Source organism: Microcebus murinus, chromosome 11 (assembly GCF_040939455.1).
Source record: "Microcebus murinus isolate Inina chromosome 11, M.murinus_Inina_mat1.0, whole genome shotgun sequence".
In the NCBI taxonomy this organism is placed as follows: Eukaryota; Metazoa; Chordata; class Mammalia; order Primates; family Cheirogaleidae; genus Microcebus; species Microcebus murinus.
In genome coordinates this window covers 48760470-48779527 of record NC_134114.1, presented here as the reverse complement: position 1 = coordinate 48779527, position 19058 = coordinate 48760470, and the positions used below count along the sequence as shown (strand labels likewise).

Genomic DNA, 19058 nt, shown 5'->3' with positions numbered 1-19058 from the left:
AATCATGCTCACACCACATTTACTTTTCTCAGAAATCCCTGTACATTTTGCCTTCATTTATTTCAAGAATGTGGAGGGCCCTCTTGATCCTGAGGGAATTACTTATTTCCTTTTGAAGGATTTATGGGGTTCTGCAGAGAGCGAGCGCAGGTCTCTGAGGGCCGGGTCATCACCCCACTGACCTGCAGCCTCCTGCTGTCAAATGTGAGCTGTGGCCTTCCTCCCGGAAGGGAGCCGGGTCATCTCGGGTGCCCAGCTTCCCTCCGAGGAGGAGCACATCTTCGGGGTGAAATCGGGTCCCGGTTCAAAGTTCCTGCCTCGCTCAACTGTGCAGACGATACGGCTCGCAGCTGCTCACGGGCTTAGCCTGCGGCCTTGTGGACCCCTGTTTGGTGAGGTAACCTTTCAAAAAGTGGTAATGAGTTAAAGGCACGGGGGCACTGGTTAATACGATCCAGGACTTTAGAAGGATCCATCCACCTGGGGAGAGGAACACGGCACCTAAAAAGATGAGATGCAAAACATAACAAAAAAACATAGTAAATACCAAATGTGAGACAAAACAAGTTCACACAGATCTCGTGATCCTCACACCCAAAGCCTGCTTACCTTCCCGAACCCTCTAATGTGATGGATGCCCCTGCCATCCCCACCATTGCCCAAGCTTGAAATGCCCGTCTCCCCAGGAGGTCCCCTGCTGCCAATCTTGTCCATTCCCGGAGTTATCTTTTAGAAATCTAAATCTGAGCATGCCGTGACTCTAAATGGTCCAGTAGCTCCCCACAGCTTTCGGGAGGAAGTTCAGCCTCCAGCATGACACACACAATTTTCATGATCTGGCTTTTGTCCACTTTCCAAACCTCACCTTCGGTAAATGCTGGTAAATGCTTAACAACCAGATCTCCAAACACACCACTGCACTGTCTTATACGATTCATACTCCCCCTCAAGCAACAGTGAACTTTTTTCAACTTCCTGATCCTTCTATAATCCTCCCCCTCATCTGGGCCTTTATACATCTTTCTGTCTCTGCCCAGGAAGACCTTCTTCCTGCCTCACCCACACCTCCTCATCCTTCAAGTCCAAGCTCCTACAAGAAGTCTTCCTATCACAAGCATAGTGAACATTAGTGGCCGCCAAAATATTTCCTTGTGATTTTGTGCTTCTGGGACCTGCTGTGCTAGGTGCCTCTTGAGAACAGGGACCATGTTTTATCTGTGCGTCCACACTCCCTGACACCCCTCCTGGCATAATAGGTTTTTGGTAACAGCTAAGTTAAAGAATACAAATAGTGCTCATTTTTACTTTACTAGTTACACTCCACCCTCTTATAAAAAGATTCAAGGTTGTGAGTAAGTGCTGTCATGTGAATAAGGCCCTCCACTGAGACCAAGACCCAGCTCTGGGAAGGACAGAGTAGTTGGAAAGAACTTCATGGAGAAGAGCTGCTAGATTTAACAAATTACAATATAGGATGCCTATTTACATTTGAATTTTAGGTAAACAAATAATTTTTCAATATAAGCATGTCCCATGCCACATGAGAAATATTTATAGTAAAAAAAAAAAAAAGGTATTCATTTATCTGAAATTCATATTAATTAAGTGTTCTATATTTTATCTGGCAACCCTATCTTTGATGAGGCTGCATTCGAGCAAGATCTTGCAGGGTGAGTCAGATTCAGAGACAGCAGAGAGAAGGGGACAGGTTCTCCCTGGTGGGAAAGTGTGGGAAGGGAGACAAGCAAAATGCACAGAAATGGAGACCTGCTAGGCATTTCACATGGGTCTGGTTAGAGCATGAAGTTTATCCCTACAGAGGATGTTAGGCCGAGATGAAGAAGGAGAACATTGAAACTGTAATTGAACTGACCGGAGAGGAGACAATCGCAATTGTTCAGAGTTTGTAAGTCCTGAACTGGCCCATAGGCAATGGGAAGAAAGAACAGGAGAAATAGACAGATTTCTAAATATGGGAGCTAAAGGCTGGGGAGCTCTGAAGAATCCTTCAAGATTTAAGATTCAGGAGGAGAAATCAGATTAGGAGGGAGAGGAAGAGGAGGATGAGCTTCATTTAGACAAGTGGAATTTGATATGAAAGTAGGACACCCAAGGAGAAATGTACAGCCGAGCAGAAGCTGGGGTGCTAGAGCCTGCACATGACAGTGGTCACGAAATATCCCCACATATGTGACTGTCTCCAGGGGCTCTCTGTCACTTACATGATCTACATACATGAAGGAGAAATGAGACTATCCTCAAAAACATCCCAGGCAGTGTAATGAAACACTGACATGCTAATGTGTTCATCATTCCAGAGCTTCTCAAGGGTCTACCAGGCCATGATGGACACATCTCGCTCTTTGGCTTCCTGTGGGAATGCTTGAGACAGTTCACCATTAGACAGTAATACGATGGGACAGAGCATTTTTCCAGTAAGTCACCTAAATGCACTGTAAAGCCTATATTTGCTATAGTTCAAATCTGCCTGAATGGAACAATTTTGCTTATCTACATTAGACTGGTACAGGCTAATGGAAATTAGCACAGGCTATGGAAATAATAGATATGAAAGCACATGGAGGCACATGCTATGAAAGATATGGAGGCACAGGCTATGGAAATAATAGATATGAAAGTGCTTTGAAAATTATAATAACTTGCTATGCAAATCTAAGATTATTCACTCAAACTCAATATCTACAATGTAACTGAAAATCATTACCTAGACATCCCAAATTATGTCTGTGTACTGCCAAACACCTGCACACTTCAAGATAATCAAAGTCAAGTCTCCCCCACACTCCCTAAGCCTCTTCTGCCTTTCTTTTTCTTAGCACTTATCATCATCTGTCATACTATATAAGTAATCACTTATGAAGCTTGCATTTCCCCCAGCCATCCACAAGAATGCATGAGCCTTGAGGGCAAGAACATGTTTTTTTCATGGCTATATCTCTCCATGCTTCAAACAGTGCTTGTTTCCAGCTGAGTGAATTAACTTTACTTTTCAAAGGGATGACCGAGATTGCATAATTTCATATCTATCTTGGTAGCTAGGAAGTGTCCTGAGAAATAAATGTGAAAGAAACCTCTGAATCATGGCATCCATCATCATATAACTGGGCATCAAACCACCATGAAGTCTTATCAGGAAGTGTGGTTCATGTGAACAGCTCAAGAGCCCTCATGATAAGACAGTTGGAAGCCAAGGCCTAAGTCCTTCCTGGTAAATGACACTATGAACATCTTAGGTGACCCATGAGAGCTAATTTCTCTCCCTTGGTATGGACCTTGCTAAGCTTAGCTGTTTGATATTTCTCTTACACCTCAAGAGACCTCAGATCTTCAACCCAACCCTGCTGACGACTGACTCAACAAAGGCACCCTATGGATGCTTTTGGACTGTGCTTTTCCCAATCCTATGGACTGTGCTTTTCCCATCCTCCTGGGACAGTGTGTTGGTTTCGAATGACAAAGAAGAGCCACATTTGAATTCATACTCCAAAGCCCAGCATGTCTATTTGACCCTTTCATTCTTTGTGTATGGTCCATTCCCCTATTTCTCCAGCAATCCCAACTACCTTAGAGCACTGACTGGACACACCCTTGCACATGGTATCCTACAGAGCAAATGGAAAAGAAAGGACTCCTGCTCAGCTTTCCAGCATGAACAGTCATTTCCAACATAGACAAACACACAAAAAATACACTGCAGCTGAAGTTCAGATGAGCCTTGAAAGGCAACCAGCTGTACTCTTAAACCCAGCTGGTATGTGTCCTGGTTCAACAACAGAAGAGACTGACAAGGCTTGGAGAACCAGTACTGAAGTCCAAAAGGCTGTCACATCTGGGTGTGCTTGGCCTCCCTGGGAGGTGGGAGGCAGAAGGCTCGAGGGACTCAGTAACAGGATGCTAAGGGAGATGTAGGTGTCCTGGCAAAGAAGGACCCCTCTAAATAACTGATTCCTTCCTGGAGTCTGGTGGGAGGGAAATTGATGCAAATTAACAGGAACAGAAGGGCCACAGGCCTGGAGTACCTGGAGACATGTGCCACCACCCATGTACATGGGTGGTGGCACATGAATTCCCAGCAGGTCACTGTGATAGGAAATCTCATGCCTGTCCTTTTACCATTTCCTCCATCTCTTGTTCTCTGTCACATCTCCTGGGTGTCAATCACCTGGCCACCCACAAAGAGACTGGAGAAGAGGCTCCCCTGCTTTCCCTAACATCCTGCAAGCCCTCCCCATCCTCTGCAAGGCCATCCTGCTCCACAGAGACTGTCAACCCTCTCCCTTCCCCATCCTTGTCCTCTGTCGGTCCACTGCAGTATTCTTTGGCCTCCTAATTACTGCCACACATGAAGCTGATGGCTGGGGTTTATAGCCACTATTACTGCCGGATCCTCTTCCCATCATTGTCTGGAAGCCTGTCTTCATTTAAGCTGTAATCCTTTTTGCCATTTTCGACCTAGTTCCCATTATTTTATATTTTTCCATATAAAGTCAAATAAGCCACTTGTTAGCCGGTATAGATCTTATTGGTTCCAGCTCTTCCATTGTAACTAAAATGAGTGCCTGATGGGAAAAAATTCCACAGGCTGGTCCCAGGGACTCATCTGCTTTCTTAGCTTATAGAATAAAGGACTGGATGGGAAGCACCTTTGAAAATTCCAGTGGTATTTCTTAACTAGACAAAGAGGTGCTGTAACTCATTACCACCAACCTTCAGATGGAAGAATGCATTTAAATACATCAAAGATATGAAAAAGTGTAGATAAAGCACTCCTCTGTAACTGTTAAGTCTACCCATTCCTGGTTGAAAAATTGATAACAGGTGATGAATGTGTTTTACATATAAGGTGCAGGAAGAAGAAACTGAGAAACAAGAAAAAGAGAGTAAAGGACTAAGAGTTAAACAACAATAATGAGGCATAATTAATCCTTCCTTTTTACCTCCAGCCCCAGATAACTGTATGTACGGCTGAACAAAAGCTTAAGAGGCACCACATTAGAAAATATTATTTCTTGAAACATGAATGGCATGACCGTGGGTCTGAACAATGACACCTCCAGGGATAAATAACCCACAGACCGGTCTCCACCCCTTTCAGGGCATATTTCAGAAGGAGTCCCATGCACTGTGTTTGTGATTTGAATCCAACCAAACTTTTAAGTCTCTCACTAACCCTTTAATATGCTATAATTTGCTTTTCCATCACGTAGGGAAAACATTAGGACTACTTAGGGATGTTCTCAGGTGCTATTTCTAGCCTATTTTTCTCCTTCAAAATCAAGTGGTTGCACAGCTAATCCACTGAAACTGTAGAGTATGTGGGACTCTCGCAGATTATACCCAAATAGTAATGTCAGAGTGGTTTTATAATCCCACCAAAGTGGTAACTGCTTTGTGACTGGCTGTTGGAAATTTGCATTGTGCAGTCCAGAGACACCATCTGACACGGGTAAGAAATAAACATAGTCATGAGCCACTTCCTGATAGGGTGGTGTTTTGAGATACACACTGTTAAGTGATTTTATTGTTGAGTGAACATCACAGAGTGTACTTACACAAACCTGAAAAGTATAAGCTACTACATAGGCTGCATGGTATAGACTATTGCTCCTAGGCTATAAATCCATATAGCACCTTACTGTGCAGAATAATCTAAGGAAATAGTAACACAATGGTAAGTGTTTGCACAATAAGAATTTTCAGCTCCATTATAATTTTATGGAAACACCATTATACATGCAGTTCATCATTGACCTAAACATCATTAGGTGGCACATGACTATATATGCATTTTTTTTTAATTATTTTTTTTATTTTGGTATATTATGGGGGTACAGATTTTAAGGATTCAATAAATGCCCATTTCCCCCCCTCCCCCCAAAAGTCTGAGTCTCCATCATGACCATCCCCCAGATGGTGCACATCTCACTCACTATGTATGTATATACCCGCCCCCCTCCCCCCTCCCACCTGCCCAATACCCTATTACTGTAGCACCTATGTGTCCACTTAGGTGCTACTCAGTTAATACCAGTTTGCTGGAGAATATATCTGGTGTTTGTTTTTCCATTCTTGGGATACTTCACTTAGTAGTATGGGTTCCAGCTCATTTTATAGGTGAAAGCCTAAGGTTACATTAATTAACTCCCTGGTGTCAGAGAGTGCTACACACAGGCCCACCTGAATCCAGAGTCCACACTTCCAAACAACAGAATTTTTCACGATAGAATCTTTAAATTAGATACATAAAAAGTAGAGCAAAATCAACTATAGTTGACCCTTGAACACCATGAGTTTGAACTGTATGGGTCCACTTACATGTGGATTTTCTCCCACCTCTGCCATCCCTAATAAAACAAGACCTACCTCTCCTCTTCTACCTTTTCCTCAGCCTACCCAACGTGAAGACAAGGGTGGAGACCTTTATGGTGATCCACTTCCTCTTATTGGAAGAATTCAGTATATAATGCATATAACATACAAGATATGTGTTAATCAACTGTTTGTGTTATCAGTGAGGCTTCCAGTCAACAGTAGGCTGTTAGTAGTTAAGTTGGAGGGAAGTCAAAAGTTACATGCAGATCTTCAACTGCGTGGGGAGTCAATACTCCTACCCTCATATTGTTTAGAGGTCAACTGTATAACCATACTCCCTTAGAGAAAGCTTTACAAAACTTCTACATACATTCTACATATATTCACAATTTAACAAAAAAGGAGAATAGATTTCATGCTTCATGTACTATTGTATGAGCTTTGTATTTTCATTTGAAATAGATTGTGGAGGTCTTTTTACATCAATGAATATATTTCTACTATATCATATTTAATGACTGGTTTCCATGGTTATTCCTATATGATAATGTATGTAAGCAACTCCTGGCTATCATGGGTCTTATACAGAATGCTGTGATAAATATTCTAATAGCTAAATTCTTGCACACCTTTCTATCTCTTCAGAATAAATTTCTAGAAATGAAATATACATTTTTCACATATTGCCAAATTGTCTGGGGAACATGTATGAATGTTCATTTCCATCAGCAATGTATTAAAGTGTCCTTTTCTCCATACCATTATCAATATTGGGTATTAGCATTTTATTTTCTTTGCCAATTTAAAAGAAGAAATATTAGGATATCACTGATGCTTTATTTGCTCTTCCTTAATTATTATAGGGGTGGAACATTTTCATATGTTTTTTAGCATTGGTACTATTAGATTTTTTGTGAAATCCCTACTCATGCCCATAGCTTATTTTTCTTTCAGGACTCATTATACATTATAGAAATTATTTGCCAAAATAATGCATCGAATATATTTCCCCCAATTTTTTCATTTGCTTTTAATTTTTAAGCGCTGGAACTTAAATTTTTTTTTTGTTTCTGTTATTGACATCATCTTCAAAAAGTATCTCTCTCTACTTCAAGGTTACGAAATACCTGAATTTTCTCCTCATACCTCCAAAGTACTTTTACATTTAAATATTTAATTTATGTAGCATTTAATTTATGTGCTACACTTTCTTAGTGTAGCACTTTATTTCTTATAATTTATTAAAGCAAATTTCACAATATGTACTAAACAATCTATCAATTCATAACTCATTTTAAATTACATCTTTATTTCATACCAAACCTATATATATACTTATTTGTTTCTAGAATAATTGCTCAGGTTTATAGACTTTTGTCCTGATTTCTATGTCAGATATTCCCAATATTATCAATTTTGATTATTATAGCTTTACAAGCCATATCAATGTCTCAGAGGGTAATTTTCCCTTCATTATTTATTACCAACTATTTATTCATTCAAGTGCATTTAAGAATTATTCTATCCATTTCCAAAAAAATGAAAATGGTATCATTAAAATTTGTTACACCATTAGAATACTTTAGAAAGACCTAACAGCCTTATAATTTGAGTAAATTGTTCCTTCCAGGAAAAACGTGTGTCTATTTATTCAAGTTTTCTTTGATTTCTCTCAATGATGCATTCACTTTCTTTCTATATATTATAATGTCTGCTGCTATGTAAATGACTTCTTTTCCCTGTTATATTTTGCAACTGCTTACTATGAAACTTAGATTTATACAACTGGAATCCAAGTTGGCTTTTTTTTTTTTTCGGCATATTATGGGGGTACAAATTTTAAGGTTTCAAAAAATGTTCTTTCCTCCCCCCTCCCCCCACAAGTCTGAGTTTCCAACATGACCATTCCCCAGATGGTGCACATCTCACTCATTATGTATGTATATACCCTCCCCCCTCCCCCCTCCCACCTTCCCAATACCCTATTACTGTAGTACCTATGTGTCCACTTAGGTGCTGCTCAGTTAATACCAGTTTGCTGGTGAGTATATGTGGTGCTTGTTTTTCCATTCTTGGGATACTTCACTTAGTAGTACTCGTTCCAGCTCTAACCAGGAAAATACAAGATGTGCTATATCACCATTGTTTCTTAGAGCTGAACAGTACTCCATGGTATACATATACCACATTTTATTAATCCACTCTTGGATTGACGGGCACTTGGGCTGTTTCCACAGCCTTGCAATTATGAATTGTGCTGCTATAAACATTCGAGTGCAAGTGTCTTTTTTGTAGAGTGTCATTGGATCCTTTGGGTAGATGCCCAGTAATGGCATTGCTGGATCAAATGGTATTGTGCTGCTATAAACATTCGAGTGCAAGTGTCTTTTTTGTAGAGTGTCATTGGATCCTTTGGGTAGATGCCCAGTAATGGCATTGCTAGATCAAATGGTAGATCCACTTGTATCCCTTTAAGGTATCTCCATATTGCTTTTCACAGAGGTTGAAGTAGTTTGCAGTCCCACCAGCAGTGTAGGAATGTTCCTCTCTCTTCTAGACATTGGCCTAGGCAAAGAATTTATGAAGAAGCCCCCAAAGGCAATCACAGCAGCAACAAAAATAAATAAATGGGACATGATCAAACTAAAAAGCTTCTGCACAGCCAAAGAAATAGTCATGAAAGTAAACAGACAACCTACAGAATGGAAGAAAATTTTTGCATCCTACGCTTCTGATAAGGGGCTGATAACTAGAATATACTTAGAACTCATGAAAATCCCAGCAAGAAAAAATCAAATAACCCTATCAAAAAGTGGGCAAAGGACTTGAACAGAAACTTTTCTAAAGAAGACATAAGAATGGCCAACAAACATATGAAAAAAATGACCAGAGATACTAATTGTTATTGAAAAGTCAAAAAAAAAAGAAAGAAAAAAGAAAAGTCACCCATTTCATTTACAATACAGCTTAGCATGTAGAGGCACCAAGACAACTCTGTCTTCAGGACTCATCCCTAAATAGTCCCCAGCACTGGCAACTTTTATTTGTTGTTATTATTATTATTATAACCTTCTTTTTATTGTTTTGTTATTTCAGAATTTTACAGAGCTTCAAATGTTTTGGTTACATAGATTGCTTTTGTACAGTTTGAGTCAAAATACAAGGGTATCTACCACGCAGATAAGATATCACTCATGCTTTTTTTGCTTTTAGGAAGGAATCGTCCCCAACTCATTCTACAAAGCCAGTATCACCTTGATACCAAAGCCAGGAAAGAACACAACAAAAAAAGAAAACTATAGACCAATATCCCTTATGAATATAGATGTGAAAATTCTCAACAAAATTCTAGCAAACCAAATTTAGCAGCACATCAAAAAAATAATCTATCATGACCAAGTGGGCTTCATCTCAGGGATCCAAGGATGGGCCAACATATGTAAATCCATAAATGTGATTCACCACATAAACAGAAGCAAAACAAAGACCATACGATCCTCTCAATAGATGCAGAAAAAGCATTTGACAAAATTCAACACCCTTTCATGGTAAGAACTCTTAACAAAATAGGCATAGATGGAACATACCTGAAAATTATAAAAACCATATACAACAAACCCACAGCCAACAACATAGTGAACAAGGAAAAGTTGAAAGCATTCCCACTTAGAATTGGAACTAGACAAATAGGCCCGCTGTCACCACTTTTATTCAACATAATGCTGGAAGTCCTAGCTAGAGCAATCAGACAAGAGAAGGAAATCAGGGGTATCCAAAGGGGAAAGAAGAGGTCAAACTATCACTCTTTGCTGACAATATGATCTTATTACCATAACTTTCTAATTGTCCTCCTGATTCCACACTTCCCCCTTTAATCCAACTTTTTTATTTCAAAAGTGAACAAATCATATCAATCTCCTGCTGATATAGGGGTTTCCTATGACAATTTAAAAAATCCAAATGTCTTACTCTGGCCAAGGAGGTTCTACATGATCTGAGCTCCACATACCTTTCCAGCCACATCGCCTACCTGCTCTCTCCTTGCTCAATGTGCTCTAGCACCTTTGACTTCTTTCAGGTGCTCACATAATTATTTCCTCTTTAGGGCCTTTTTTTAACAAGCTATGTCCTCTATCTGGAAGCTCTTCTCTCACATAGCTGTTCCTTCTATCACTCAAAGTTTACCTTAAGTGTCACCTGCTCGACAAGGTCCTCCCTGACCATCCAGTCTAAAGTCGACCCCTTCACTCTCTTATCATATCCTTCTGTTTTATTTCTATTAAAATATTATGAATTTTATTTATTAATGTATTTGTGTATTGTGTATCTTCTTGACTCACCTCTCCCCCATTGCCATCATGAAGGTAAATTTCAGAACAGTCATAATTTCTATATTGAACACTATTGAATTGCCAAGGACTAGGAGAGTTACTGGCACACAATAGGTGGAATCTGTGGAATGAATGAATGAATGAACAAATTCAGATCTTCTGACTCACAGTGAACATTGTTGGGTGGAAACAGCATACATTTTGCAACTAGGCAGACCCAGATTTTCTTCTCAGCCCCAGTCTTTATTTAATTTGAGCCCTTGGGAAAAATACCCAAAGTCATAGAATATTGCTTTCTTTAATCCCATGAGAAAGTTACTAATCACCCCATTTTATGGCTAGTTTGAGAAGTAAATGAAAATACATATATAAAGCACTAGTACAATTCCTGGCACACAGTAGGTACTCAAGATATCTTAATTTTTGGCCCATTCCTGAGCTATTTTTACTCACCAACTAGCATCTTTACCTATGTTGCCTTTTACAACTGGGAAGCTATGGAATTTAGTCCCCCAGAAAGCATTATTAGATTAAATAAAAAATTTTAACTAAATGCAAAACAGGAAGTGCTACCATCTGGGATAAGTCTTTGTTGCAATTAGTTTTCTGAAATTCAGAGGGAATAGACATTTCAGCAAGTTATTGCCTCCCCTAAACTCGAACACAGAGTCCAAGACAAGGACAATTGAACAAGTCAACAAATAACTGTCATTTTGCTACAAATTAACAAAATTTGGGTCTGTAATCTTAATGCCACATTAGGGGAAAATATTTATTTCTCAGATGTCACATAGAACATTGGAACTATAAAAGGGGGCATTAAATGTAATCCCTAGAGGAGGATCCAAAATTCAAATAAATCGATGGTTACGGTTTCCTAGAGCAATTTCAGTGAATTTCCATAAGGCTCCAACATCAGGGGAGTACATAAATTATACAATGCTATAAAGTCTGACACAGTAAAAGTGGTTCATTCTGAAAAAGGAAATGAATTCTTTGACCCTAACTATCAAAACACCATCATTGATTATTCTATACTTTCTTTTGCAGTTTACAATTGAGACGCCTGCATACAACTTTCCTGAATCTTAGGAAGGGTGGGCTGGTCACCAAAATGGCCTACAATCCAATCTGTGCCACCCTCTGAATCGTGGGCAGCTTAGTTCAGAACAGGCCTCACTCTACTTGAATATTACCTGGAAAATGATGAGTACAAAATTATGAGTCACTCCCTGTTATAAATAAGTTGTATGTACATATATTAATATTTTCCTAAGAAATACTAGAAAAAGAACTAGCCAACCCGAGGCAGGAGTGTACCAGCCAAGAATAGAGGTTGAGAGGGAGGAACCCAGAGTAGACTTAGTTTGAATCCCTGTTCCACATCTTACTAGTTGTGCAAATTTGAGATTACTTTACTCTTCTGTGCCTCAGTCTTCTTACATACAATGGGAATGATAATAACAGCACCTGCATCATAGTGTTGCAATGACGATCCAATGAGTTACGGTTTGTAAGGAAACCAGGAAAGCTTTCTGAAGACTTTGTGTAACTCAGTGATAGCGCAAGGGAGATTTTTTATGTTTTTCTTCCATAAACTTGTGCCCTAAGTAAGAAGGGAAGGGATAAACCTCTCTCCTCACCCTTAGTGGACATGATGGACAGGGACTTTCTTTACTTTGTCTCACCAGGCAAAAGAGAAAAACTGAGTGATCTGCTCACTTTTATAAATTAAAAAACTGACATAAGTGACATAACCATCATAATAAATGAAATGAATAAAAATCCAGTCCAACCTGCCTTGAAAATCAAAGAAGGATGTACAAATTTGAACCTTGGTTCTCTCATTTCTAGGCTTCTCTGCCACTTTCTGCAGGTGTCATTATAAATTGTGACCTGTTGTCAGGGCACAGGTTCTGATGGTAAGTTTCCACTGCTCAGCAAAATGCAGAATGTCAAAATCTTCACCTTAAAGGATCCCCACAGAATCAGAAGTAAAATACGAAGTCAACGGACACCATTCTAATGTTCTCAAGAATATAACGCATGGAAAAGACCTCTTTCCAAACATCTTCATTGTTGATTTTTTCATGCCCTACACATCTTGTACTCACTGCCTTGTCACCTCTTACCTTTGCCTGCTGAGCACTAGTTGCTCTTTTGAAAACTGAAAATAACTTTCAGTACCATCCAGAAGAGCAGCCCCTTTGCTAAGATGAAATTTAGATGAACCTTCTGAATGGCTTTCTTTACCACGAGATGGGAGTGATCTTCAAACTCGGGTTTGAGAAGGAGAGAAGGAAATGTAGTTTGTGAACCTAATATGCCCACTAAAGGAGAAATTGGGCCAGTCTGGATGAACAGACCAGCACCCGAGGCAGACTTTCCTTACTAAAGCGCAATTCAAGAAAAAGTGAGAACAAAGACACCATCAGCCCATTCATCACAACTGTAAATAATGAATAGCCATAATGACAATGGCAGGAAAGAGCAGATAAAATAAAATGTTACAAGACAGACAGGCAGTAGGAAAACTGCATACTGATCATTTTTCTTCAGGACACACCACTGAGAAAAATTAAGTCTTTATACTCTGATGGCTTCCTGTGGCTGAGCCACAGCAATCTAATTGAGAGAGTATGGCCCACAGAAATCTGCTATCTGCTCTGGCTGTAGAATCATATTATCATAAGCCTTTGACTCAATTACTGTACAAAACAAAGAACTATTGCTACAGCATCATTATAGAGACTGTAGACCCCAAACGTGCTTTTCTAATCCTTATTTACTGGTCTTTCCCCCCATTATCTCCAGCAAGCAGATGAAGTGGTGGCCACAGGGGACACAGTCTTCTGTTTGGTTCTAGGGGATTTTCCAAAAGCATTTTGTATTTCCGTTGGAGAAAAGACAAAACTGAGTGCCTGTTTAGCAGACAGAAGGACAACTAGTTCTTCTTGAATAGCACTGTGGTATCACTGACATTAGAGTATATATATATTTTTATCCTTGAGGTTAGTAAAGATGTCGGAACTGCAATGGATTCCCACAGTTACGTGCTTCTGTTCATTATAGCTATACATTGTACATCCTGAGACACTACAAGTATACCTTTCCATTTGTTTAAAAAAAAAACACCTGGGTTCTGATAGCATCTGTACAGGATAAACTCCAGGTAAAGGGATGGTGTCTCAGCGTAGTAGTTTTGTGCCCTTTCTTTCTATGACTACTGGTGGGTATAAACAACTGCACAAAGCCAGCAGGCTCTCACAGGAAAAAAAAGAAGGATAAGAAGTCTCAAACCCCCTCCATCCCTCTTCTCCATTAAATAACATTATTCACTATTGTGTTAAACCTCCACCTCTTCATCAGGAAAATCCCCAAGTCAAATATCGCTTCTTTTGGGGGCCTTCCCTCTGCTTCTTCCAGAACAGAAAGAAGTGCTCTGTCCTGTTCAAATCACTTCTTTGCACAGAACTTTTCTCATTTTCATTACTTCAAATTACAATGATCTCTCTATTGAGAGATCATTGGTCTCCCGCATTTTGAGTTGAAACCCTAGCATTAAGCTCAGTGCCTGGTGCTCAGGAAATTTTCTCTGAACAAATGAATAAGCCAAGGATTGCAACTAAACAGCCAGGAAGCCTCAGGAATATGAGATGTTGATACCTGCTAGGAGTGAAATTCTCTCATTAGGTGCACTTTAGGCTACAATTGCAAAGACAGAATTCCCAAAGAAGCATGATATTCTGGATTGACTAAAAGTATCCAATATTAGTTATATTAGCTTAATCCTCTGTGCCATGCAGGGGTAAATTGTAATAGCTGATATATTTTTAAAATCTATCTGTTGGTGTTGCTCAGTCTCAAGAAAACAATGATGGCAGTGATAATGAAAACAACCAGTAGGGGACAACACAAGTTGATTGACCATGAAGAATAATAGTAACAGATTTTACTTTGGTGATGCCCTTGTTCTGGGGTTGGGCAGTAGGTACATGAATGGTCATAATATTAGTGGACATTATATTATTAAAAAGATTGAAACATGTACATCTTCAACCAATGATTATGATCAACATCAATGAAATCCTGTGTACCTAGGGTTAAAAAAATAAAGAAAATCTTTTTGTACATGGAAGCAAAACTGATTAGAAATCAAGTATGTAGAGGGGGAGAAGAGAGGATGGGTAAATATACATCTAACTGGTACAATGCACACTATCTGGGTGAAGGGCACACTTAGAACTTTGACTCAAACTGTACAAAAGCAAATTATGTAACCAAAATGTTTGTACCCCTGTAATATTCTAAAATACAAAAAAAAAAAAAAAAAGAAATCCTCAGTCTATCACTATATTTATGTTTATATAGCACTTCAATTTAAGTAGCACTCGGTTTTCTATTTCACTTAATGATTTAGATTTTTGTCCAAAACTTAATGAAATCCTTGTTAATGTTGAAAATGGTAGAGATACAGACCTCAATATGCATAAGTGGGCTTAATATGCAATATAGGGCTTTAATTATAAGCAAATGTTTTGTTTTAGGGGACATGATGGACTCACGACCTGTTTGAATCTACATAGTAAGCTATGCTAAAGCAATAACAAGAACCACAGGGTTCTATTATGTTCAGATACAAAGCTTAAAAGAAAGACTTGTGAAAAACCAATCCTTATTTTCCCTCATTTATGAGCAATGTCCGTAGTTGTCATAAAAACTAATCCTAGTTAAAGTTCAATTTAGGGGACAGAATTGAATTAACCATGTTCCAACAACAACAAAAAGAATACTAACCAAGTGGTGACTTACACTCGCATGAGGCTGTACTGTTTTCATGACATTAGAACCCGTATTTGTCACCAATGCTGGGGCTCACTCAGTATGCAGCCGGCAGAGCTGGATAAATAATAATTAGTGACAGTGATTGCGTTGGCGAGGCCTTCCACAGTGTTCTGCATCATTCGCATGGGAGTCAGTATGAAATTTGACCAGAAGCACTTCTTTTTATGGCCTACTTAGTACTTACCTACAGAGAAAAACACAATTAACAGTAATGAGATGAGAATTTAAGTAGAGGGAGCATTTTAACCTGTGGGGCTATAGTGGCATCTAGAAGAGTCTATTAGCTTCAGGATAAGAGTTAACCCTGAACACAAGAGGATTTTTAATAATAAAGAAAGTGCCATTTTTCTGTGTTATTCTAGGGACCTCGGGGTCACAATTTAAACCTGGGCTCTCAAAGACTGCCATTCCTGTTGCCTTCAGAGCAACTGTTCTGAAAGTGGGTCTCTCATGGATTGCACCTGTCAAGCATGGAGCTTAGAAGGAACTCCATAATGTCTCAGAGCATGGGTTAAGGAAAGAGCTTTACTGGAGAAAAAGGAGACTTGCACAGCTAGGTTCAGCAAGAATAGAGGAGACTGGGGTCACCCATTGTTCCCTCGGTCCCCCATTGTGGGCCAACGTCACTGCTAAACAGTGTGGCTTACATTCCAGTAAAGGAACCCAAGCCCCATCTCTGTACTTTTTTTAAGGACACATGATAAAGTGGCCTTGTTACAGAGAGTACAGACAGACTCCTGCATGCCAGGTGGTCTGGGTTTAGATGCCAGTTGAAAGAAGCTGAGCTTCGGCACAGCATCTCCCTCTGGGAGAGAGAAAGCTGAATCATTGTCAAGGCAACCCAGAGCGGGCACCCAAGGTCATTTGCAGATACCTGTTCCTTGAATCACAATATGACACATGAAAGTTTGTGAGAAACTGGGAAATAAAATCATGCTAAGCTGAATTCTTTGCTTCCCTGAATCTTAACTTAGCCTTATTAGAATGATCCTGTTACAGCTGAAATGCCAAATAAAAGTATTACATATTTTCTTGTCGAAAGAAGGCATCCCTTGTTCATTTTCTATCTTTTCTCAGAATTAAGCAAACATTATTTCTCTACAAAGCAATTATAAATCCTCTCCTCCTTTGTATTTTGTGATCTATTTCTTTAGAACCAACGCTAGAAAACAAAAACAAAGATGGCTGTAGCTCACCTTTGTCGCAGAGCCCCTCAGCTCCCCACTCTGTCTCCCTGCCCAGGTGCCAAGGCTCTTGAGTTGCCCCGCTGGATGTCAGCTTTAAGGTGCTGAGCTCCTGACCTGACCTTCTTTTGCCAGCAAAAAACTTACCTGTTTAGGGCCCTGCTCCCTAAAAATACTGATTTAGTATTCAGGCAAATTAATCCCGTTAAACTTTTTTACTATCGAGTGTGCAGTGAAATGGGTGATTTAAGGAGAAATGCAAACTCTAAGCACTCAGAAATGATATTTTTGTCAGAGAAAGCTTCTGTATTCCTTAGTTTTTGTCTTGTGGTCCCTTTTACACTTGGATTCAGTTTGGCTTGCTTCCAGATATGAGGCTGAATTGCAACAGCTGCCTTAACCCTCAGAACATCCTAGAAGTTCTTGGGTAAACCTCGTATCAGCCTTTTTATCCTGATCTTTATCTTCTAGTTCCTCAATCTTACATTTTACCATTACTTTATTGTTGTGTTATTGTTTTAGACCACTTCATTTCTAGTATGGAATGAGATTTAGTGCATTATTCTTACTAATAAATTAGTAATAAATGTGCACTTTGGGGGCTGTTCTCTGATACTTGGTATATGTGAATCTCAGAAAAACAAAAACAAAAAAAAAACGGAGCCACAATCTCAAGTTCTTGTTCATTAGCTATTAAATACCTACTTGTCTATTTATAATGTGAAAATGGTGTCCTGGACTCGGAGCCCAAAAGTCTCAGTTTGATGCCTGACTCTACATTTGGTAATTTTTCTTTTCCTCTGTTGTTTCTCGATACTGGGGAGGAGTGGGGCCTCATGAAAAGAAATGCAAAAGGCATATTCCACAGGAGATTACCAAAGACTCTGCAATATTCTTGGCAACCCTTTACTGTTAGGGGAAAAAAAATTAAGAAAAAAAGAGACATCATATTGAAATAATTTATTAACTGATCAAATACCAAGATAACGTATGACTCTTCAGTCTCATTAACAAACCAGCCAACTCTACAAACTTCTTTTATGAGACCTTTTAATATTTCTTAAACTAAATCTCCTAAGGTTTCTAAAATAACTTGCTTGACCTTGAGCCCAAATCAACAAAATTCTCCCATGTATCCCCCAAGCCCTCCAGGGTGAGGGCCTGACAGCCGGAGGCGGGCATGACCCAGGAGGAACAGCACGTACTGCACAGCGCTTGCCGAGGAATGTCTGCAGCCCTGGAGGATCAGGCAGGTACCTGTCTGTTTCCTGTGGTCTTCAGGAGCTGGGAACGAGACCAAGTCATACCACGTTTCAACTGCAGCAAATCATTAGCAAAACAGGCAAATGGCAACAGTGCAATTGGATCAACAGGCAGGTGGCACATTTTCGACACCAAAGACAAACACAACTAATAGGCTAGAATATAAACAACACATCTTTCTCATAAGCAAAGAATGATCCAAGTGAATCACTGCACCTGGCAGTGGATCCAAGTCTTCTGATTTCCCTCTCTACCGTTGGCATGCAGACCTCTTTGGAATACATGTAAGCAAACAAATGAGCAAAGGAACAAATAAATAAATGGAATTCCTATCAATATTTGAACCATTAGAGGACATAATCAGAAACTTCAACATAAACCCCAGGTCTTCTGCTTCTGTCAAAACACTTCCTAGTTGCTCTTACTTCTGTATTAATCAGCCTCCAGCTGATTCATCATCAGAGGATCAGATTCCTCCCATTTTTTTTTATCAAATTAGGAATTCAGTTCCTCTGTGATGCATCTCTCTGAGATCTGTAATGACTTTTTTTTCCTCAAATATTATGTCACCTTCAACTCTAATAGCCATAGGACGCAGGGAATCTTTTCTCATTTTTTAAAATATCATCAAAGTGTCTGAATATTTTAAGTATAACATGATGAATTGTGCCCAATAAATCTCTTAGATCCCTGATGTATATAGGTCTTGACATCATAATCAAATATTCCATATATTTAAGCATACTATCAGAAATATCAGCTGTCTCAGAAATTGCCCACCTGCTCCAATACAAGTTAGGGGGGGCGGCAAAGCCCACCTTCCCGTGTACTCCCTCTAGGCACACCTTTGCCCCCATACACAATCTTTCCCTCCACATAACTTCCCAGGTGGACACTGAGGCATCTCTGCAAAATTTAGGCTAAAAACCAGTTTGATGCCTGACTCTACATTTGGTAATTTTCCTTTTCCTCTGTTGTTTCTTGATACTGGGGAGGAGTGGGGCCTCATGAAAAGAAATGCAAAAGGCATATTCCACAGGAGATTACCCTAAATATGATTTAATTAGAAAGTCTGATAATAAATATATAGTGCTTCAGATGC

The 19058-nt window shown here is 39.5% G+C and overlaps 1 long non-coding RNA gene across 1 annotated transcript in view; it reads right to left on the bottom strand.

The window, feature by feature from the left end:
- Window positions 1–17280: 17280 nt before the first annotated feature.
- The window catches only part of LOC142873731 (uncharacterized), a 42924-nt gene continuing 41146 nt past the window's right edge, over window positions 17281–19058 (bottom strand). The window contains exon 5 of the long non-coding RNA XR_012921687.1: window positions 17281–17977. This is a non-coding gene — a long non-coding RNA (uncharacterized LOC142873731). The remainder of the gene's footprint in view (window positions 17978–19058) is intronic.